Raw genomic sequence first — 24,483 nt, 5'->3', positions numbered from 1 at the left:
ACGAAGCGGCCCGGACCGACATTACGCGTACGCTTACGCGAGACCGGTTCTCCCGAAGTGCTTTGCACATAGGTGGCTTGCGGGTGATAGTTTCTCCAACTTTAGTTGAACCGAGTGTGGCTACGCCCGGTCCTTGCGAAGGTTAAAACAGCACCAACTTGACAAACTATCGTTGTGGTTTTGATGCGTAGGTAAGATTGGTTCTTGCTTAATCCCGTAGCAGTCACGTAAAACATGCAACAACAAAGTAGAGGACGTCTAACTTGTTTTTGCAGGGCATGTTGTGATGTGATATGGTCAAGACATGATGCTAAATTTTATTGTATGAGATGATCATGTTTTGTAACCGAGTTATCGGCAACTGGCAGGAGCCATATGGTTGTCGCTTTATTGTATGCAATGCAATCACGCTGTAATGCTTTACTTTATCACTAAGCGGTAGCGATAGTCGTGGAAGCATAAGATTGGCGAGACGACAACGATGCTACGATGGAGATCAAAGTGTCGCGCCGGTGACGATGGTGATCATGACGGTGCTTCGGAGATGGAGATCACAAGCACAAGATGATGATGGCCATATCATATCACTTATATTGATTGCATGTGATGTTTATCTTTTATGCATCTTTATCTTGCTTTGATTGACGGTAGCATTATAAGATGATCTCTCACTAAATTATCAAGAAGTGTTCTCCCTGAGTATGCACCGTTGCGAAAGTTCTTCGTGCTGAGACACCACGTGATGATCGGGTGTGATAGGCTCTACGTTCAAATACAGCGGGTGCAAAACAGTTGCACACGCGGAATACTCAGGTTATACTTGACGAGCCAAGCATATACAGATATGGCCTCGGAACACGGAGACCGAAAGGTCGAGCGTGAATCATATAGTAGATATGATCAACATAGTGATGTTCACCAATGAAACTACTCCATCTCACGTGATGATCGAACATGGTTTAGTTGATTTGGATCACGTAATCACTTAGAGGATTAGAGGGATGTCTATCTAAGTGGGAGTTTTTAAGTAATATGATTAATTGAACTTAAATTTATCATGAAATTAGTCCTGGTAGTATTTTGCAAATTATGTTGTAGATCAATAGCTCGCGTTGTTGCTTCCCTGTGTTTATTTTGATATGTTCCTAGAGAAAATTGTGTTGAAAGATGTTAGTAGCAATGATGCGGATTGGATCCGTGATCTGAGGTTTATCCTCATTGATGCACAAAAGAATTATGTCCTTGATGCACCGCTAGGTGACGGACCTATTGCAGGAGCAGATGCAGACGTTATGAACGTTTGGCTAGCTCAATATGATGACTACTTGATAGTTTAGTGCACCATGCTTAATGGCTTAGAATCGGGACTTCAAAGACGTTTTGAACGTCATGGACCATATGAGATGTTCCAGGACTTGAAGTTAATATTTCAAGCAAATACCCGAGTTGAGAGATATGTAGTCTCCAACAAGTTCTATAGCTAAAAGACGGAGGAGAATCGCTCAACTAGTGAGCATGTGCCCAGATTGTCTGAGTACAACAATCGCTTGAATCAAATGGGAGTTAATCTTCCAGATAAGATAGTGATTGACAGAATTCTCTAGTCACCATCACCAAGTTAGTAGAACTTCATGATGAACTATGATATGCAAGGGATAACGGAAACGATTCCCAAGCTCTTCGTAATGCGGAAATTGACGAAGGTAGAAATTGAGAAAAACATCAAGTGTTGATGGTAGACAAGACCACTAGTTTCAAGAAAAGGGCAGAGGGAAGAAGGGGAACTTCAAGAAGAACAGCAAGCAAGTTGCTGCTCAAGTGAAGAAGCCCAAGTCTGGTCCTAAGCCTGAGACTAAGTGTTTCTACTGCAAAGGGACTGGTCACTGGAAGCGGAACTACCCCAAGTGATTGGCAGATAAGAAGGATGGCAAAGTGAACATAAGTATATTTGATATACATGTTATTGATGTGTACTTTACTAGTGTTTATAGCAACCCCTCAGTATTTGATACTAGTTCAGTTGCTAAGATTAGTAACTCGAAACGGGAGTTGCAGAATAAACAGAGACTAGTTAAGGGTGAAGTGACGATGTGTGTTGGAAGTGGTCCCAAGATTGATATGATCATCATCGCACACTCCCTATACTTTCGGGATTAGTGTTGAACCTGAATAAGTGTTATTTGGTGTTTGCGTTAAGCATGAATATGATTTGATCATGTTTATTGTAATACGGTTATTCATTTAAGTAAGAGAATAAATTGTTGTTCTGTTTACATGAATAAAACCTTATATGGTTACACACCCAATGAAAATAGTTCGTTGGATCTCGATCGTAGTGATACACATAATCATAATATTGAAACCAAAAGATGCAAAGTTAATAATGATAGTGCAACTTATTTGTAGCACTACCATTTAGGTCATATTGGTGTAAAGCGCATGAAGAAACTCCATGCTGATGGGATTTTGGAATCACTTGATTATGAATCACTTTGATGCTTGCGAACCATGCCTCATGGGCAAGATGACTAAGACTCCGTTCTCCGGAGCGAGCAACTGACTTATTGGAAATAATACATACTGATGTATGTGGTCCGATGAGTGTTAAGGCTCACGGCAAGTATTGTTATTTTCTGAACTTCGCAGATGATTTGAGCAGATATGGGTATATCTACTTGATGAAACATAAGTCTGAAACATTTGAAAAGTTCAAAGAATTTCAGAGTGAAGTGGAAAATCATCATGACAAAGAAAATAAAGTTTCTACGATCTGATCGCGGAGACAAATATTTGAGTTACGAGTTTGGTCTTCAATTAAAACAATGTGGAATAGTTTCACAAACTCATGCCACATGGAACACCACAACATAATAGTGTGTCCGAACGTCATAACCATACTTTATTGGATATAGTGCAATCTATGATGTCTCTTACCGATCTACCACTATCGTTTTGGGGTTATGCATTAGAGACAGCTGCATTCACGTTAAATAGGGCACCATCTAAATCCGTTGAGACAACACCATATGAACTATGGTTTGGCAAGAAACCTAAGCTGTCGTTTCTTAAAGTTTGGGATTGCGATGCTTATGTGAAAAAGTTTCAACATGATAAGCTCGAACCCAAATCGGAGAAGTAAATCTTCATAGGATATCCAAAGGAAACTATTGGATACACCTTCTATCACAGATCCGAAGGCAAGACTTTTGTTGCTAAATTCGGAAACTTACTAGAGAAGGAGTTTCTCTCGAAAGAAGTGAGTGGGAGGAAAGTAAAAAACTTGATAAGGTAATTGTACCTTCTCCCTTATTGGAAAGTAGTTCATCACAGAAATCTGTTCCTGTGACTACTACACCAATTAGTGAGGAAGCTAATGATGATGATCATGTAACTTCAGATCAAGTTACTACCGAATCTCGCAGGTAAACCAGAGTGAGATCCGCACCAGAGTGATACTGTAATCCTGTTCTGGAAGTCATGTTACTAGACCATGACGAACTTGCAAACTATGAGGAAGTGATGATGAGCCCAGATTCCGCAAAATGGCTTGAGGCCATGAAATCTGAGATGGGATCCATGTATGAGAACAAAGTATGGACTTTGGTTGACTTGCCTGATGATCGGCAAGCAATTGAGAATAAATGGATCTTCAAGAGGAAGACGGACGCTGATAGTAGTGTTACTATCTACAAAGCTAGAATTGTCGCAAAAGGTTTTCGACAAGTTCAAGGTGTTGACTACGATGAGAGTTTCTCACTCGTATCTATGCTTAAATCTGTCTGAATCATGTTAGCAATTGCCGCATTTTATGAAATCTGGCAAATGGATAACAAAACTGCAATCCTTAATGGATTTCTTAAAGAAGAGTTATATATGATGCAACCAGAAGTTTTTGTCAATCCTAAAGGTGTTAACAAAATATGCAAACTCCAGCGATCCATCTATGGACTGGTGTAAGCATCTCGGAGTTGGAATATACGCTTTGATAAGTTGATCAAAGCATATAGTTTTATACAGACTTGCGGTGAAGCCTGTATTTACTAGAAAGTGAGTGGGAGCACTACAACATTTCTGATAAGTATATGTGAATGACATATTGTTGATCAGAAACAATGTAGAATTATTCTGCAAAGCATAAAGGGGTGTTTGAAAGGAGTTTTTCAAAGAAAGACCTCGGTGAAGCTGCTTACATATTGAGCATCAAGATCTATAGAGATAGATCAAGACGCTTGATAAGTTTTTTTCAATAAGTACAAACCTTGACAAGATTTTGAAGTAGTTCAAAATGGAGCAGTCAAAGAAAGAGTTCTTGCCTGTGTTACAAGGTGTGAAGTTGAGTAAGACTCAAAGCCCGACCACGGCAGAAGATAGAAAGAGAATGAAAGTCATTCCCTATGCCTCAGTCATAGGTTCTATAAAGTATGCCATGCTGTGTACCAGATCTATTGTATACCATACACTGAGTTAAGAAAGGGAGTACAATAGTGATCTACTAGTAGATCAAGGGACAACGGTCAAAATTATCCTTACTGGAATAAGGATATGTTTCTCGATTACGGAGGTGACAAAAGGTTCGTCGTAAAGGGTTACGTCGATGCAAGTTTTGACACTGATCCAGATGACTCTAAGTCTCAATCTGGATACATATTGAAAGTGGGAGCAATTAGTTAGAAGTAGCTCCATGCAGAGCATTGTTGACATAGGAATTTGCAAAATACATGCGGATCTGAATGTGGCAGACCCGTTGACTAAACTTCTCTCACAAGCAAAACATGATCACTTTTTGGGTCTTAATCACATAGCGATGTGAACTAGATTATTGAATCTAGTAAACCCTTTGGGTGTTAGTCACATGGAGATGTGAACCAATCACATAAAGATGTGAACTATTGATGTTAAATCACATGGCGATGTGATCTAGATTATTGACTCTAGTGCAAGTGGGAGACTGAAGGAAATATGCCCTAGAGGCGATAATAAAGTTATTATTTATTTCCTTATATCATGATAAATGTTTATTATTCATGCTAGAATTGTATTAACCGGAAACATAATACATGTGTGAATACATAGACAAACAGAGTGTCACTAGTATGCCTCTACTTGACTAGCTCGTTAATCAAAGATGGGTATGTTTCCTAACCATGGACAAAGAGTTGTTATTTGATTAACGGGATCACATCATTAGTTGAATGATCTGATTGACATGACCCATTCCATTAGCTTAGCACCCGATCGTTTAGTATGTTGCTATTGCTTTCTTCATGACTTATACATGTTCCTATGACTATGAGATTATGCAACTCCCGTTTGCCGAAGGAACATTTTATGTGCTACCAAACGTCACAACGTAACTGGGTGATTATAAAGGTGCTCTACAGGTGTCTCCAAAGGTACATGTTGGGTTGGCGTATTTCGAGATTAGGATTTGTCACTCCGATTGTCGGAGAGGTATCTCGGGGCCCTCTCGGTAATACACATCACTGAAGCCTTGCAAGCATTGCAACTAATGAGTTAGTTGCGGGATGATGTATTACGGAACGAGTAAAGAGATTTGCCGGTAACGAGATTGAACTAGGTATTGAGATACTGACGATCGAATCTCGGGCAAGTAACATACCGATGACAAAGGGAACAACGTATGTTGTTATGCGGTCTGATCGATAAAGATCTTCGTAGAATATGTAGGAGCCAATATGGGCATCTAGGTCCCGCTATTGGTTATTGACCGGAGACGTGTCTCGGTCATGTCTACATTGTTCTCGAACCCGTAGGGTCCGCACGCTTAAGGTTTCGATGACAGTTATATTATGAGTTTATGAGTTTTGATGTACCGAAGGAGTTCGGAGTCCCGGATGAGATCGGGGACATGACGAGGAGTCTCGAAATGGTCGAGACGTAAATATCAATATATTGGACGACTATATTCGGACATCGGAAAGGTTCCGAGTGATTCGGGTATTTTTCGGAGTACCGGGTAGTTACGGGAGAAGCAATGGGCCTTGATGGGCTTTAGTGGGAAGAGGAAAAAGGGCCAAGGGGCTGCTGCGCCCCCCCTCCCCTCTAGTCCGAATTGGACTAGGGAAAAGGGGGCCGGCCACCTTTCCTTCCCCTCTACTTCCTTCTCCCTTCCTCCCCTCTTGGTGGACTCCTACTAGGACTTGGAGTCCTAGTAGGACTCCACATCCTGGCCGCACCAATTGCCTTGGCCGGCCTCCTCCTCCTCCATCCTTTATATACTGAGGCAAGGGGCACCCCATGAACACAAGTTGATCCACGTGATCATATACTTAGCCGTGTGCGGTGCCCCCTTCCACCATAGTCCTCGATAATATTGTAGCGGTGCTTAGGCGAAGCCCTGCGACGGTAGTACATCAAGATCGTCATCATGCCGTCGTGCTGACGGAACTCTTCCCCGACACTTTGCTGGATCGAAGTCCGGGGATCGTCATCAAGCTGAACGTGTGCTAGAACTCGGAGGTGCCGTAGTTTCGGTGCTTGATCGGTCGGGCCGTGGAGACGTACGACTACATCAACCAAACGCTTCCGTTGTGATCTACAAGGGTACGTAGATCATACTCTCCCCTCTCGTTGCTATGCATCACCATGATCTTGCGTGAGCGTAGGATTTTTTTTTGAAATTACTATGTAACCCAACACATACACCTGTCATGTATCAACATACAGGACTGTCTGCTACATATGAATGCTTGCCAATTCTTTAGGTCACAACAAGCAACTAAAGGATAATACAAAAAAATCACAAATAGTCTTTGTTCTTCATGATGGAGGTATTTTGATAATCATGATAAAGAGGAAGCTTGAGTTTATAGGAAACCAATTGGCTATCATGATCGACGGGCACAACTAAAACAACTAGTAACCAAACAAATAGAACATCTTTTGATGGTGAAATTATAGAAAAAATAGTAGATAATTTTATATGCATCAATCTACAGAAGGCACTGAACCATGTACCATGGGTGGAGAACAGGCGGACAGAATTCCGGCAAAGTCGAACGACGAGATTCTGGCGAAGTCGGCAAAACGGCGACAACAATGTCGAGCATGGGAAGCAATCGATTAGGGGTTTCGGCCGGGGGAGTCAAGGCGTTCTTATAGCCAAGGCGATGCAAAGTAGTTTTTGTACTTTAATTTCCTGCTTATAGTATTTTTTTTGACGAGATGCTTGCAGATATTGCTGTCAATCTATCCCCATAGCTCCCCTTGCGCCATCTTATGAAGGTCCAAGTACCAAGTCCTGGCAACATATAATCTGTCTATATATGCATCGAATCACATGAAACAGAAAGGGCATCACACAACTAGCTTCAACAACAACAAAGGGCTGCAAGACTCATAGAATAAATATCTTCACAGGATGTAATGCTTAGATTAGCATGCATTAGCTGATGGATTAGCAGAAACTCTTCACTGTGAATCACTAAGCTTTATCCATGATTTTTGTTTTCCAACCGTGCTTCACCAATGAAATTCAGATTTAATAGAATTAGTAATGACAGCTGTAAACAAAATTAGTGATGAGAATTAGCAGAAAATCTTATGGATTAGCAAAAAATCTTAACTACAAACAACCATCAGTGATGAGAATTAGTAATGACAGCTGTAAACAAAATCAAAATTTAACAATGGGTTCTTCACAAGTTCATAACAATCCAACTGAACAAATGTTGGACTAAAAAATTAATATCAGGACACAATCTCTGGACAACATAAACTCCATGTACAGAATTTTAACCACTTCTTCAATTATCCAGAATAGCAAGAAACATATACGCTGATGCATGAACAAAAAATAGCAAGAACAAAAGTTGTGGAAAATCACAAGAAACATATACGCTGATGCATGAAGGCAATTCAGAAAAAGAAGTGCATGGATATTACTCTAACAATGTGCATGAAGAAAAGCAAATCTAAGTCGTTCATATACAGACCTTTGACCAACAACACAAAAACCTAACCCGGAGGATGTAATTAGAAGATCAAAAGCACCTCCCGTCCATGAACAAAGGTGCAGATATAATTAATCGAAAAAGGCTAAAAAATTAAAGTCTTTGAATCTTAAGGCACTATTCGATGATTCATCACAAAATTATGATTAAGCAAATAATCAATCAGTACAGGAGCACATCTTGTAATTTACTGTCCCCCCACAGCAGGCAAGACGCGGAGGGGCACATCAATCTGGTGCACAACTTGACGGTCGTCGTGGTGGTGCTTTTGGCCGCGTTCATGGCGCTCATCGTCAGGGTAGTCTAGCCGACCGACGAACTGATGACCGCGTTCGTCCTATCGGCGGTAGGGTGGATGCACGCCGCCTTGTGGGCGGTGGGGGTCTCCAGCGGGCTCATCGGCGGGGTTCCCCTTGATCAGCCGACGCCGTGGGTGTCTTCACTCATCCCATGTTTGTTCGGCTCTCCGTTCGTAGGGTTAATCCTCGGCCAAGTCCCGTTCGTCTTGTTCCATTGGCTGTTGATGCTCTCCCTGCCCTTCTTCTTCCCTAGTTCTACCACTTGAGACAGCCTGCATGGGGTCGAATAGGTAGCGGGCGTACGGACCCCGGCATCACGTCCGCCGGGACCTAGGTCAACCCCGCTCTCCCTGCCCTTCTTCTTTCCTAACGCCTCCTCTATGTATCCCATCGACGACTCGCTGGAGAGGGGTGGCGCCATTGCAATCTGTGGCTGGTGACGGGAGCGTTGGTGGCGCGGTCGGGATAAGGAAAGGATTCCCGAATCGTTTCTTTATTATTACTTCTACTGGACTGTGGGTTGAATTCCCCACACCACAAGGGGTTTTATATAAAAAGGGCGCGACAAATTCTAAAAGCGTATTATGACATAAGAAGAAAGCGTATTGTGACGGTGAAACAAATTCTAAAAGCGTATTATGACATGAGAAGAAAGCGTATTGTAACGGTGAACCCACGGAGTCAATCCGTGCTTTATTATTAGGGATAGATTATTATTATTATTATTATTATTAGGAAGGGATTATTATTATTATTAGGGAGAGATTTTGTCCATACAAATTGTAAAGGCGTATTATGACATGAGAAGAAAACGTATTGTGACGATGAACCCACGGAGTCAATCCGTGCTTTATTATTAGGGATAGACTAGTAAAAATGCCCGTGCGTTGCACCGGGCAAAAAAAGGTGATACAACGCAATATCATTAAGCACCATTTATTACATCCAATAACAAAAGAGTATGTGTGTTGCACTGCGGGACGTTTGTGCTTCGCTGCAGAGAAAACACCGCAATTTTTTCCGAAAAACCTGCTCTGGTAGTTGCAAAGAATTTTGTACATAGTTGCAAAGAATTCAGTACATAGCAAGATAGGTACACGCCTGCTGGAAAGTATCTAAAACTGAAAGAAGAAAAGCAGCGAGGATGTACGCAACATGTTCCCTAAGCAAGGTCTCCACCTTACCACCAGCAAAGAAGAATCCCTGGTCCTCTCAGTCTTTCATGTGTCGTCCGACTCTTTCTTCCCCAAGGTCACACCTGCATCCATTTTCTATCAATTTACAGAAAATGGAACATCCTTTTTATCTAGTACCAATTTACAGAGAATGGAAGTATGCTACTTTCGAACACTGCCTGCAAGAACTCTTCCACAACATAGCCATGATCAGTACACCAATCTAATACTGAAACTTATTCATACATGTGTCAATCTGTGCGACTCAAACAACAATCATGTACATGTATTAGTTCTAATTTCACTTGCTAGGATCAGAGGTAACTAACCAGCAAGAGTTATTACAGTATCTTGAAATGAAGCATTGCTAGCCCCTACAATCAAATTTGTCAACATCCATAGAGCATATATAGTCGATAAATACTCTGATTTTCTCCAGGGATTAAATTTTTTTATCTAATAAATTGTTGATTCATCATGGTCCAGCATAAAAAAGAAGTGGAAGTTATAATCTGTTATCTAATAAAGTGGTTCAGGGTGTCAAACACAATATGAATTTTGAAACAGTTTCATTGCGCAGGAGCAGATGGCCTGCAGTTATGTTTGTGAAATTTACTGGCCAGAGAAAAAAATGTGAAATACCAAATTCTAAATAGCTCGGCATCAGGAGAGGCGGCACCTCATCATATATTGGGTCTTTAACAAAATCAAAGACATAGTAAGAGTATTCCTGAGCTCCTACAGTCATACATACTTGAGCTAGCTGATAGTGACATATTACTACATCTATGTGAACCTTTATTATCCTACTCTGCTTTTCTTGATCCTCTACTTTGCTATAAAGCTCAGATTTGGTAACTTAACCCTGAACTTCTAAAACATGCTTTCATTTTCCAAAAAAGAAGTAAATTTCTTTGGCATGATCAAGCCAAATCAACCTCACCCGTCTTGGCCCCTAGCTCAAATGATATAAAGCTGAGGCACCTAACATTTTTCCACTTTGTAATGAGATTATGGTCTACATAATCCTGGTCCAGGCAAAATTCATACAGCTCCTTAGATATATCCTTCCTTATTCTATAGAAAAGATCATAAATGTAACGGCTTCTTGGATGAGAAATGCGGAAAATTGGCCAGAGTGCTTCACACTTTCCCTGTATGACCAAGGGTAACATCTGAATTCCTCAAATTAGTGTATATTCTGCAGACTTGATTCCCCCCTAAAAACATACATCCACGCCTCTAGACTTCTTTCTTCTCTGAAAAATTTGAAAACATACCAAGATCTGATTATAGAATAAAATTTAATGATCCATTAAACTTGAAATTCGTACGAATATACATGAAAAAAACTGAAATCTCCATTGTTGATTTCTAACAGCACGAAATTTGAGTCACACCTCAAATCTTCAGGCAGAGGTAGTCTGTTGTACGCACAATTATAAATTAGCTAGAACCCTGTCATGCAAACTACCAACCGAAAATTGACTTTGTTTATCAATTGGAGGCTTACTGGATTGTGCAGTGATTCAATATCCACAAAAGATGAGGTTGCTGGGGAGTTCTCCGTGAATCAGAGCCTGCTCCAAAGCCTGTTGTGCAGTGATCCTACGATCGGACAGAAAGGTACATTCTGTAATATGTATTATTAGAGAACTGATAGACTGATCAGTTTTCTCAAATGCAATGAATTTTTCAACCATTACCAACGCGCAGACCTTTGATGATTCAACTCACATTAACCATGTAAAAATTCAGAGCAGTGGGGTACCTTGTTGTCGACCATCAGAGAAACTTCCAGTTATGCCTCACCGGCCACAATGTCCACATGTAGAACCCAATGGGAGCACTCTCTCCGTTCATACTTGGAACACGCTGTGCTTGTGTTGACAGACATCGTAAAAAGAAGCAACAGACAGTGCACTCACAAACCTAGAAACTGACATCGATGACTCGGCAGAACATGTGGCGAAGCCCACGCTCACCGCTTCCCAATGTGTTCGAGGTGGCCCTCCTCCACCACAAGACGGTTGTGTCAGATGGCATTGGAGCGGTACGCTACGACCACAGCGGCTGGAGGGGGAAGGTTGCCGTCCCCACCGTGGTGGGAGTGACGCCTCAATCGGTCACTAACAACAAAATCAAGGTGAAATTGTCCTGAAAAAAGAAAACAAAAGCAAATGAATCCAGTGCCCTGGCTACATTTAGAGAAATAGCTATCAAAATTTAAATGTAGTAGTCATACAGAAGAGCAACCGAACTCGTATTTGCTCCATACTGACTTTTGCTTTGTCTATGTATTGCACACCGTCGGCCAATTCCCTTGATGCAGCTGCACCTAAGCATCCGAACAAACACAAATCCTGCAAAAAAATTGAGAATTTATTGATTGAGTATATGAAATTGCACAAAACGCAAGTTGAATCCTAAAAAAAAGGATAATCATTGAGACAATACATAAGCATGTACTGTATGTGCACCATAGATTCAGGATGAATAACAAGAAGAGATTAGCATGATGGATGAGGGAGCTATGGGCTTGCTGCTCCAGGCCACGCTCACCCCCGATGAGGAGTTGTGGGAATGCCATCCTCCAACCCCAGCCGCCGGGTGATCTGGAAGTCTCGCACCACACCAGCGGGGTCGCGGCTGTCCGCCAGCAGCACAACGAGCCCCATGGTGAGGCATACGTTGAGGAAGCTGCAGCTTCGCTTGCGTCTGAGGCGCCTTCACCCACGGCGAACTAGGCGATACCAGCAACTTCGTGACGCCGCGGCCGGCGTCCTATAGGATGATGTAGTTCGGGCGGCAATCATTGGAGGGGGCGTTGGGTTGCGACGGGGGCGGCGAGCGGGCAGAGGTGCGACCGCGGAGGCGAGGATGTCTAGCGGGCTGACGCGCGAACGCGGCGGCGAGCGGGCTGAGGTGCTGCCGTGGCGGCGAGGGGGCTGAGGTGTGGCGGCGGCGAGGGCTCGACAAGGGCAAAGGCGAGGGTTCGAGTTGAGGAGGCAGATGCGTACGGGTATGTGGGCCTGATTCACTGGGCCAAAGTGCACGGTCGAGCATTGTTTGCATCGTTTGATGCACACGACGTGGTTTCCCGAATTACCACCTCGTGTATATGTTTTAAATTCAAACTAAAAACGTAAATTTACAGAAAGAAAGCGTATTATGACGGTGAACCCACGGAGTCAATCCGTACTTTATTATTAGGGATAGATTAAAAAAATAATAGGGAAAGATTTACTTTAGTTAATTCACACATTACTTCAGTGTAGTAAAAATACGAGACCAACCCCTAAACTAGTGTTTTAGTTTAACCCTCTGCCACAAAAAGTTTGAGACTCAAATAATTTAGTTTGATATTTTAGAAAATATAAAAGGCATTTATATAAATGTTTAAGTCACTGTTTTAATCATTTTGGAACACTTCAACCTTTTATAAAAACTTGGTTTCTTCACCAACAAAACTTATGATTTATTTGCCATAGTTTGAACATTTTAGTTTGACATTTGAAAACTTTTATTTTTGACTTTATTTTAAATTTGAATTTGAACTATTTTCGAATCAACGAGAGTCTAACAACAGTAAACATGGTGACGTGGCATCATTAGTCGGAGATTACTGTAGCTTAACTACTGGGGCGTTACAAATCTCCTCCACTACAAGAAATATCGTCCCGAGATTTAAGAGGTGGAGTAAGGAGGAAAGTTTTGGTTACGAAATTCTAACGGATCTTCTCGGTCTTGGTTTCTCTTCTCAAAGAGGTTGATCCATAGCATTGATGTCTTCATTCCTATGCCTGAATGCATCATGATGAAGCTGTCGTCCTTCCTTCAGGATCTTCACTGTACTTACGAAAGGATAAAGGGTGGTTATTCCGGAAGAACGGACCTCTGCAAGGTTGACTACCTGGTAGCTAACATCGAGGGAAGGTGGCGGAAAGTAACTCTCGAACTGAAACTTAAGAAAAATTTGAGAGCAAAGTATGGAGGTACCATGAGAAGTTTAAGCGGGTAGGCAATCGTTCGATACCTGAAAAAGGTGTGAAAGGGGTCCAGAGCAACGAGAATAAGTATTGCATCTGATACCACTATAGATTACTAGGGAGATGACCCATGAATTACATACGAAATCAAGCGCGAGGAATAACTTTGGCAACATGGGTGTACAGGAGAGTCAGGTTTCGATCATGTGGAACTGTGGGTTATGGGCCCACTATGTGGTTAAAAGTAGGAAGGCCGTTGACATCTTACATGGTCATGATAGCAAGACATGTCAGAGGATAGCCTATCAGTTATGTTGGCAACAACGTTGGTACCAAGGGAGAGGGACGAAGAGAACCATTTTCCTGCTCGTTGAACGGGGCGGACCATTAGGCAAAGTTCTCGTCCATCGGTGGATACCGGAATGTCATCAACAATAGTAACAGGTTCTTACTGACAGAGTTGTACACCGAGGTGCTTATTTAAGCAGGGATTTATCTCTGCTCAGACAAGTTAGATTACAAGAAAGGTGAAACAAAACAATGGAAAAGAAAATGTGATTATTATGGTAACCAGACCAATGGAAAGGAAAGGTGATTATACCCAAGTACTAGAGTATAACTTTCCCAAGGAAAGGCAGACCATGATAGGGCTCCAAGTATTAAACCATTTAGACAAAGGGGCAAGGAATTTAAGAGGTTTACCTATACAACGGTGTTTGGATAACTGATCAAGAACAGTTAGCATTGCGCTCCCAATGTTCTTGTAGATGATCGGAGTACCACAACCATGCTTCGGGATAGCATTGACACGGTCATCAGGTAAAGGTCAGACCTTGGGAACACAAAGGATCCGTCGGGAATTTCTAGAACATCTCATGCAATTTGATCAGGGAAAAGATGAGGATGTGGTCGATGGGTTCAGTAGAAATTCATCAACATGTCAAAAGGATGTATTCCCAAAATTAATATGAACAAGTTTGTGTTGGGGGAGAAGATAAGAATGTTGTCGATGCTGACACAAATCATCGAGGTTCAAGGATGGTATTTCTCATCTTGAATTCAATTGACATCTCTGAAGAAGCCAAAGTGTTGACGGTGATCACGACAAATTTTGTCGAGAGACTCTATGAAGATGCCGTTGACCAGAAAAGGAAGGATGAAGTGAAAGGCTATGAGAACCACGGATTCGACACAAGCTCGAAGTCAAGCTTGTTGTTCGAGGTGAAATGATAAGATGAGGAAGATCAACGTAAGCTTAGCTCATCGTCGGAAGTTGCTCCGGGCATAAGGACCAGGTAGCACAGTTAAAAGTTGACACGATAAAAGTATAGCCGATCAGGCTAGGAATGATGTGATGGGGTATAAAACTTCCTAGTATCAAGTACTAGGTGTAATGTTGGAAGGTAAATCGGAGTAGAGGTTGGACGGGGGAAATGATTTGCAGAGGATAAGTATTTTAACATACCCAGTAATGGAACCAAGGAGGAAATATGGTCGGAACCACGACTGCAAAGGATCAATTCATAGATACAAGATGAGCTTGTACCGAAAAAATAATTAGTTTTACGAGCAGCTTCCATGGTAAGTTCTACATCGGGTCCATGGGCATTGACACAATGGTTCAAGGTCGACTCCCATTTCTTCAATGCATAACCTTTCATTCACTCCTTGTTTTCGAAGAAATTGTAGCGCAGAAGATTTATCTGGCAAAGTACCAGAAGAGTAAGACTCGTGAGAACTCTCGGGTTCATACGGATTATGGAAGGCATAAGTTCAACCCATTGGGGCATTTTTATGAATCTATACAACCATCAAGCAAGCAAAAGAAAAATGAGTTCAAAAGATGAGTATCGAAGTCCAAGCAGATGATACAATTTACCGAAGGTATTATGTATCAGGGAAAAACTCACAAGATTTTGGATGTGAAGGACACTATCGGATAACAACCCAGCAATGGATCTGGCGATTCACGACAGAGCTGATGTGAGTATCAGTAATCAATTAGATGAAGAAGGGGATGCAAAGGCATCAACTTATAGAAACGTCTGAATGATCCGATGCTTGGGTACAAAGGAATTATGATTTCAAGAAGAAGGATCAGAAGCAGAGGCTCCGATCAAAAGATGAGTAAGTTGAATAGACTTAGAGGTGCACCTGATCAAATCTTGATTGGGCAAGAACCAGCTCATATTTGAAACGATGTCTGAGCTAGAAAGAAAATTCCCAAGGATTAATTGACGAATGTGTGCATTCACACACATGCTGAATCATCAAGATCAGAATGTTAATCCCAAAGGATTTTAATGAATATCACTAGAAAAATGGAATTAACCAGAAAGCAAGTATGCAAGAATTCCAAGAGTAATAGGTTGTAGAGGATTTTTGGAAGATCAAATAGTATTTTGAAGAATTTCTGTGAATCACATGAACAACTGGGGATGAACGGATCCCCGGAATTGTGAGGAATTATTCATAAGTATGTTCAGGTGGAAAGGAACTGCAAGGCAGTAGGTTCAGAGAATTCTCAAAAGTCAGAGAATACTTTCGGGTATCTTGTAATAACAAGAAGGGATGGAAGCATGAACGACGAGGGTACGCAGTTATCCATAAGGATTCAACGGTGTTAAGGGATTACAAAAGAAATGAACACAAGTTCTCGGTAGTAGATCGGAGAGTATCTTCGAAGTCTTCTGGTGAAGCAGGCAACCATCTGGAATGAAGGGGCTCTCCGGGGAAAGCCGTTACGAGAACCTAATGTAGTTAGTTAATTCATTTAACCCGAATAGAAGAGAGAATAGAGTCCCAGAGTATAGATGAGGAATAAAAGATCCTAATACCACCCTATGGCGACGTGGTCCCATAAGACACACAACCAATGTTAGTAAAAGCTTTTAAGTGACTAGACTCAACTTCGGCCAAGGAGTTGGAAAAGGGGGCTACCTACAAGCAGTCGGCTCTGATACCAACTTTTTACGCCCTCGATTCAGTCGTACACTAATCATACACGCAAATGTGTACGATCAAGATCAAGGGCTCACGGAAAGATATCACAACACAACTCTAGACACAAATAAAAAAATAATACAAGCTTTATATTACAAGCCATGGGCCTCGAGGACTCTAATACATCAACTCGAATACACAAGAGTCAGCGGAAGCAACAATATCTAAGTACAAAAATAGGTTAGACAAGTTTGCCTTAAGAAGGCTAGCACAAAAGCAACATCGATCGAAAAGGCAAGGCCTCCTGCCTGGGAGCCTCCTGACTACTCCTGGTCGTCAGCGGTCTCCATGTAGTAGTAGACACCCTCGGCGTAGTAGTAGTCGACTGGGTGGCATCTGGCTCCTGGGATCCACCATCTGATCGCAACAACCAGAAAGAAGAAAGAAGGGGGAAAAGAGGAAGCAAAGCAATCATGAGTACTCATCCAAAGTACTCGCAAGTAAGGATCTACACTACATATGCAACATTATCAAAGGAAGGCAGTGTATGTGGACTGGGTTGCAGAAAGGCCAGAATAGAGGGGATAAGCTAGTCCTATCAAAGACTAGCATCTTCTGGAAACCACCATCTTGTAGCAACAAGAGGGGGTAGAGTAGCATAAAGTAAAGTAGTAGTAGTGTCATCAACCTCGGCCAGAGATCCTTTCTCGACTCCTTGCGAGAAAGCAATCCTCGAGCCATACTACCCATTTCTCATCTCAAGTATCCAGTTCTAGTTGTATCGATCGGGATACAACTCCAAGTGTCCGTTACCGTAGGACAGGATATCGATAGATGTTTTCTTCCTTGCAGGGGTGCACCAACTTACCCACCACGCTCGATTAACTCCGGCCAGACACACTTTCCTAGGTCATGCCCGGCCTCGGCCAAACAATATGCCGCAACTCGACCTAGGCTTAATAGAGAGGTCGGCACGCCGGACTAAGCCTATGCACCCAGGGGTCATGGGCCATCTCCCCGGGAACTCCTGCACGTTGCGTACGCGGCCGGTGAGCAGACCTAGCTACCTCCTTAAACAAGGCAGGAGCTTACGCAGTCCAACCCGGCGTGCGTCGCTCAGTCGCTGGTGTCTATTAAGCTTCGGCTGATGTATACGACACAGAACGCCCATACTATGCCCATGTGATGGTTAGTGCTATCAGGCCAGAGGCCCCTCGGATCAAATATCCAAACCGTTAGTGTGTTGGTAGTGCGATCACGAGAAGAGACTCACAAAAGATGTGACCCCGTCGCCCCATCTCGAGTACTTGCGGCAAGGGCTAAGAATGCCCGGCCACGCCTCGTAAGTATCTCACGGGCACCTTCCAGGTCAACCTGACTCCACACCACTCGCAATTAAGCTCGCGCGGGTACTTCTCAGGGCCAACCCGTCTTTAATAACATGGTTCAGTGTAAATTCATAGTAACCATAGTAACTGTATGTCTAACACCAAGGGAAACCATGAGGAACCACCCTCGTTGGATTCCACTCGATGTAATCATCAAGATGAACATAAGAGGAACCACCCTCGAGGTTCACACTTGAGGGGTTGCACGACAGAGTCGTATCGGAAGTGGTTAAGGAGGAAATCACCCTCGATGACCACGACCGAATAGCTACACTACAGAGATTTCATCAGGAGTGATGTATGAGGTGTCACCCTCGGCACTTGATAGTAACTCTGCAGAGTCGTACAACTAGGGGGGTGATGTGCGGTGTCGGGGCCTGGACGTCGATCATGTTGATCGAGACATCAAACATAAAGCGGGGCAAAAAGGACAAGGTGGAGGTCACTGATGGATCTCTAACCAACCTATACTAAGCAGTTTAGGATAAGCAGGTAGGTAACAACAACCGGTTACAATAAACAAGCTATGCATAAGAATAGGAGCAAACAATAACAGTAGCAAAATCTAATGCAAGCATGAGAGAATGGAATGGGCGATATCGGGATGATCAAAGGGGGGGGGTGAGGGAGTCCTGGATTAGGGGGTCTCCGACAGCCGGACTATCTCCATTGGCCGGACTGTTAGACTATGAAGATACAAGATTGAAGACTTTGTCTTGTGTCCGGATGGGACTCTACTTGGCGTGCAAGGCAAGCTAGGCAGTACGGATATGGATATCTCCTCCTTTGTAACCTACCTTGTGTAACCCTAACCCTCTCCGGTGTCTATATAAACCGAAGGGTTTTAGTCCGTAGGACAACAATCACAACATACAATCATACCGTAGGCTAGCTTCTAGGGTTTAGCTTCTCTGATCTCGTGGTAGATCTACTCTTGTACTACCCATATCATCAATATTAATCAAGCAGGACATAGGGTTTTACCTCGATCAAGAGGGCCCGAACCTGGGTAAAACTTCGTGTCCCCTACCTCCTGTTACCATCCGGCCTAGATGCATAGTTCGGGACCCCCTACCCGAGATCCGCTGGTTTTGACACCGACATTGGTGCTTTCATTAAGAGTTCCTCTGTGTCGTCGCCGTTAGGCTTGATGGCTCCTACTATCATCGATAGCGATGCGGTCCAGGGTGAGACTTTTCTCCCCGGACAGATCTTCGTATTCGGCGGCTTTGCACTGCGGGCTAATTCGCTTGGCCATCTGGAGCAGATTGAAAGCTACGCCCCTGGCCGTCAGGTCAGATTGGAAGTTTGAACTACACGGCCGACATCCGCGGAGACTTGATCTTCAACGGATTCGAGCCACAGCCGGGCGCGCCGCACTGTCGCGATGGGTATAACCTAGCTCTGCCGCCGAACAGTACCCTAGAGGCCGCGCCCGCATCAGCTCCGACCCTTAGCTCGGAGCCAACTGCGCCAATCGAGGACGCGTGGTTGGACACCGCCTCAGGGGCTGCAGTCTCAACGGCGATCGAGCCGAACACCAGCATAATCCTCTGCGCAGCCCGTGACTCCAAGGTGTCGGACTCTTTTTCTGACTCCGAACCATCCGCGCCCCTGCCAATCGAATCCGATTGGGCGCCGGTCATGGAATTCACCGCCGTGGATATCTTTCAGCACTCGCCCTTTGGTGACATCCTGAATTCACTAAGGTCTCTCTCTTTCTCAGGAGAGCCCTGGCCGGATTATGGCCAACAGGATTGGGATGCGGACGACGAAGAAATTCAATGCCCACCCACCACCCACTTCGTAGCCACTGTCGATGATTTAACCGACATGCTCGACTTCGACTCCGAAGACATCGACGGTATGGACGACGATGTAGGAGACGAACATGAATCAGCACCTATAGGGCACTGGAAAGCCACCTCGTCATATGACATATACATGGTGGATACACCCAACGAAGGCAATGTCGACGAGATAGCGGAGGATGACCCCTCCAAGAAGCAACCCAAGCGCCGACGTCAGCGGCGCCGCTCTAAGTCCCGCCAAAGCAAAAGTGGTGATACCGGCACAGGAGATAATAACACTCCGGATAGTGCCGAAGACAACAGCAATCCCCTCCAGCAAGATCTAGAGCAGGAGGACGAAGGAGCCAGCTCTCCTGAGAGACCGGCAGACGGAGAGGAGGATGACAATCACATGCCCCCCTCTGAAGACGAGGCAAGCCTCGACGACGATGAGTTCGCCGTCCCATAGGATCCCGTCGAACAAGAGCGCTTCAAGCGCCGGCGTATGGCCACGGCAAATAGCCTGAAGAAAAAGCAACAACAGCTTCAAGCTGATCAAGATCTGCTAGCTGAAAAATGGACTGAAGTCCTCGCGGCCGAGGAATATAAACTCGAGCGCCCCTCCAAGAGTTACCCAAGGCGCAGGTTACTACCCCGACTGGAGGAAGAAGCGTATGATACGGTTGATCGGCCACCTCGTGGCCGCGATAGAGAGGCATTCCAGCCAAAAGCTCAGCCTCCGCCCCAACGCCATTCAAATAAAAAGGCATGGGGAGATACGCCAGACCTGCGAGACATATTGGAGGACAAGGCAAAGCATTCAAGATCGATCTACGGATCACGAGGGCGCACCACTCTGCGAGACAACACACATCACGCCGGATACAGTAAAAGCAAATCCGGCCGGGCCGAACACAGCGGGCAAGAGCCATTTGAGCTGCGTCGCGATATAGCCCAATACAGAGGCACCGCACACCCCTTACGCTTCACAGATGAAGTAATGGAACATCAATTCCCAGAAGGTTTCAAACCTGTAAATATTGAATCATACGACGGCACAACAGATCCCGTGGTATGGATTGAGGACTTCCTCCTCCACATCCACATGGCCCGCGGCGATGACCTACACGCCATCAAATACCTCCCACTAAAGCTCAAAGGACCAGCGCGGCATTGGCTTAACAGCTTGCCAGCGGACTCCATTAGCTGTTGGGAAGATCTGGAAGCCGCATTCCTCGACAACTTTCAGGGCACTTATGTGCGACCACCAGACGCCGATGATTTAATCCACATAATTCAACAGCGAGAAGAGTCGGCCAGGCAATTCTGGACTCGGTTCCTTACAAAGAAAAATCAAATCATCGACTATCCGAATGCGGAGGCCTTAGTGGCTTTCAAGCACAACATCCGAGACGAGTGGCTAGCCCAGCACCTTGGTCAGGAAAAGCCGAAATCTATGGCAGCTCTCATTATGCTCATGACCCGCTTTTGCGCGGGAGAAGACAGCTGGCTGGCTCGCAGTAATAACATATCAAAGAACCATGGTACCTCAGATACCAAGGACGGCAATAGAAGGTCATGTCGCAACAAGCATAAGCGCCGCATTAACAGCGAAAATACTGAAGATACGGCAGTCAATGCCGGATTCAAAGGCTCTAAACCCGGTCAGCAGAAAAAGCCATTCAAACAAAGTACGCCTGGTCCGTACAGCTTGGACCGTATACTCGATCGCTCATGTCAAATACACGGCACCCCAGACAAGCCAGCCAATCACACCAATAGGGATTGTTGGGTGTTCAAGTAGGCCGGCAAGTTAATTGCCGAAAACAAGGACAAGGGGCCGCATAACGATGACGAGGAGGAGCCCCGGCAGCCGCACACTGGAGGACAGAAGAGGTTTCCCCCGCAAGTGCGGACGGTGAACATGATATACGCAACCCACATCCCCAAGAGGGAGCGGAAGCGTGCGCTCAGGGACATATATGCATTGGAGCCAGTCGCCCCAAAGTTCAACCCTCGGTCCTCCTGTCCGATCACCTTCGATCGCAGGGACCACCCCACTAGTATCCGTCATGGCAGATTCGCCGCACTGGTTCTAGACCCAATCATCGACGGATTTCACCTCACTCGAGTCCTTATGGACGGCGGCAGCAGCCTGAACCTGCTTTATCAGGACACAGTACGCAAAATGGGTATAGACCACTCAAGGATCAAACCCACGAAAACGACCTTTAAGGGCGTCATTCCAGGTGTAGAGGCCCATTGCACGGGCTCAATTACACTGGAAGTGGTCTTCGGATCCCCGGATAATTTCCGAAGCGAAGAGTTAATCTTTGATATAGTCCCGTTCCGCAGTGGTTATCACGCGCTGCTCGGGCGAACCGCATTCGCTAGATTCAATGCGGTACCGCATTATGCATACCTCAAGCTCAAGATGCCAGGACCTCGCGGAGTTATTACAGTCGATGGAAACACAGAGCGGTCTCTTCGAACAGAGGAGCACACCACGGCCCTCGCAGCAGAAGCGCAAAGCAGCCTCTAAAGGCAATCAACAGTTCGGCGTTTCAAAGCCCGGACACCTTCAAGCGCGCTCGGGGCAATTGGCAAATAGACCGCCTGGCGCGATTTGAGCTCGCGTAGCAATACGGCGGCCACCCCAATCCCAGCCCAGCAGCGAAACTCGTGCCGCGCGTACATAATTACGCATTAAAAATACCATGGGCACAAGTGGGGAGGGGGGCACAACTGCGGCACGCCCGAAAACGCGGCCTAAACCGCACTAGGGGCTTCTCGTTTGATTATTTTTCTTGTTCTTTCAGGACCTTAATCTCTGGAAACACTGTCCGACAACACTATTGCCGAACACATGATGCAGCAACCAAGGAGGCAGACACCTACGGAATTCCCAGGTTGATTACAGTAACAAGCGAAATATTCGATTTCATATCATTCCTCAGCTTGCCCTTGGAAGGGACATAGTCCTACTCTTTGCTTATCGCACTATCTGTATCACTCCGCTTTAACACAATTTTTCAATAAACAATGCATGACATTACGACTATTATTGCATTCTTCTTATATATATATATATCTATGTGCTCATTAATGATGCCTTGCAACCGTACACTCTGGTACGGCCAATACACCAGGGGCTTACGTACCCCACAATGCGGTGTGAAAAGTCCGAACACTTTCCCAAGTGCGGCACCCCGAACTTATAGCATTATATGCATCAGCTCCGAATCATGTCTTTTGTCAAATGTTGGGTTTGCCCGGCTCCTATGTTTTGGTACCTTACGTTCCGCTCTATCGGCTAAGGTAGCGCTAGGAGAACTACTGCGATTGTGCCCCGGTTCTGCCGGGCTGAGCACCTCAGTAGAGAAAGCTAAAACTGACTGTCATGATAAGGCGAGAGACTGGTCGCTGTTCGGCGAGGGTTTTTTCGAGTCCCTAAAGACTTATGCCGCTTAGGGCGAGGGGCCGGCCCAGTCCGGCTTACAGGCGTGTATCGCGCCCCGAATTCTGCCTTCCCAATACCAGGGGCTTCGCCAAAATTTAAAATTATAGAATTCTATGGCTAAGTGAGAGTGATAAAGCATTATTAGTCCGGTTGCCTTGTTCGTTGTGCTGAGCACCTCCCTCGAAGGACCCAAATATGGGAACAAGAGTGCTCAGGTTTATCCCGAACACCCCAGCACTCATGGCATGGGGGCAGAAGCCGAGGAGTAGCCATCTCTCAGATTGGATAAACAGCCAAACAGAAGGTAATATTTTAAATTCAAACAAGCATTGCATAGCTCATACGAAACAAGTTTTCATACATACAGGATAAAACGAGCAAGTCTCATTCAAATATTACATCTTTTAAACACTCATCCGCGATAAGACGGGCACCCGGCAGAACACCCTCGTAGTATATCTTGAGGTGGCGGTGCTCCTTGCCCTCCGGCGGCCCCTCCTTGATCAGCTTCACGGTGTCTAGCTTAACCCACTGCATTTTTACACGGGCGAAAGCCCGGCGTGCACCTTCAATGCAGACGGATCGGTTGACGACCTCCAGCCGTGGGCAGGCATCCATGAGCCGCCTCACCAGGCCGAAGAAGCTGTTCGGAAGGGCGTCGCCAGGCCACAACCGGACTATAAAGTTGTTCATGGACTGATCGGCCGCCTTATGTAGCTCGACCATCTGCTTCAGCTGGTCGCTCATTGGCACCGGATGTTCGGCCTCAGCATACTGAGACCAGAACAGCATCTCCGTCGAGCTTCCATCCTCAGCCTGGTAAACTTGTGCGGCATCGGACACACTGTGGGGCAAATCTGCGAATGCTCCTGAAGAGCTCCGGATCAGGGTAAGTAATCGGTAATTTACTTTTACATGCTTGCTTTGCATATAGAAAGCCTTACCCGTTGCTATCTTCTTCATCGCGTCGATCTCCTGAAGGGCCTTCTGGGCCTCGGCCTTGGCACTCTTTGCGCTCTCACAGGCTGCGGCAAGCTCAGACGCTCGCGTCTTCAAGTCAAGCTCCAACGCCTCGTGCTTCGTCACGAGAGCCTGGAGCTCTTGCTGCACCTCGCCCACCCGAGCCTCATGCTTCTCTCGCTCGGTGCGCTCCTTGGCCGTTGTATCTTAGGCCTTGGTCAGCGCTTGCTTCAGGGTCACCACCTCAGTCGTGGCCCCTGGCAAACATACAATGATCCTGTCATTTTGCAATTGCGTCCTTTTTTATATACATATCTATAGACGGGGTACTACTTACCCTGGTTCTCCTTGAGCTGCCTCTTGGCAAGGCCGAGCTCCTTCTTGGACCCATCGAGGTCCTGCTTCAGTACGGCGACCTCCGCAGTTAGTGCGGCGGACGCCAGCAGCGAAGCCTACATATGAATATTGACATACTTATATTAGACTCCTGCGATATTATTTGATCC

At 45.0% G+C, this 24,483-nt stretch overlaps 1 long non-coding RNA gene across 3 annotated transcripts; it reads right to left on the bottom strand.

Annotated features, from left to right (window-relative positions):
- Nucleotides 1-9,999: 9,999 nt before the first annotated feature.
- Nucleotides 10,000-12,504, bottom strand: LOC125536605 (uncharacterized). Of its 3 annotated transcripts, none has more exons than XR_015616016.1 (4): nucleotides 11,905-12,504; nucleotides 11,693-11,810; nucleotides 10,961-11,604; nucleotides 10,000-10,706 (listed from the first exon to the last, which is right to left on the bottom strand). It is a non-coding gene; the product is annotated as an uncharacterized LOC125536605 (long non-coding RNA). The 3 variants fall into 3 exon arrangements; XR_015616015.1 differs by having other exon boundaries at nucleotides 12,010-12,504; XR_015616017.1 differs by having other exon boundaries at nucleotides 11,709-11,810; nucleotides 12,010-12,504.
- Between the last annotated feature and the right edge of the window lie 11,979 nt (nucleotides 12,505-24,483).

The sequence above is a fragment of the Triticum urartu genome, chromosome 2A (assembly GCF_056163025.1).
Source record: "Triticum urartu cultivar PI428250 chromosome 2A, HENAU_Tu73, whole genome shotgun sequence".
Lineage (NCBI taxonomy): Eukaryota > Viridiplantae > Streptophyta > Magnoliopsida > Poales > Poaceae > Triticum > Triticum urartu.
This window is presented reverse-complemented; position numbering and strand designations above follow the sequence as displayed.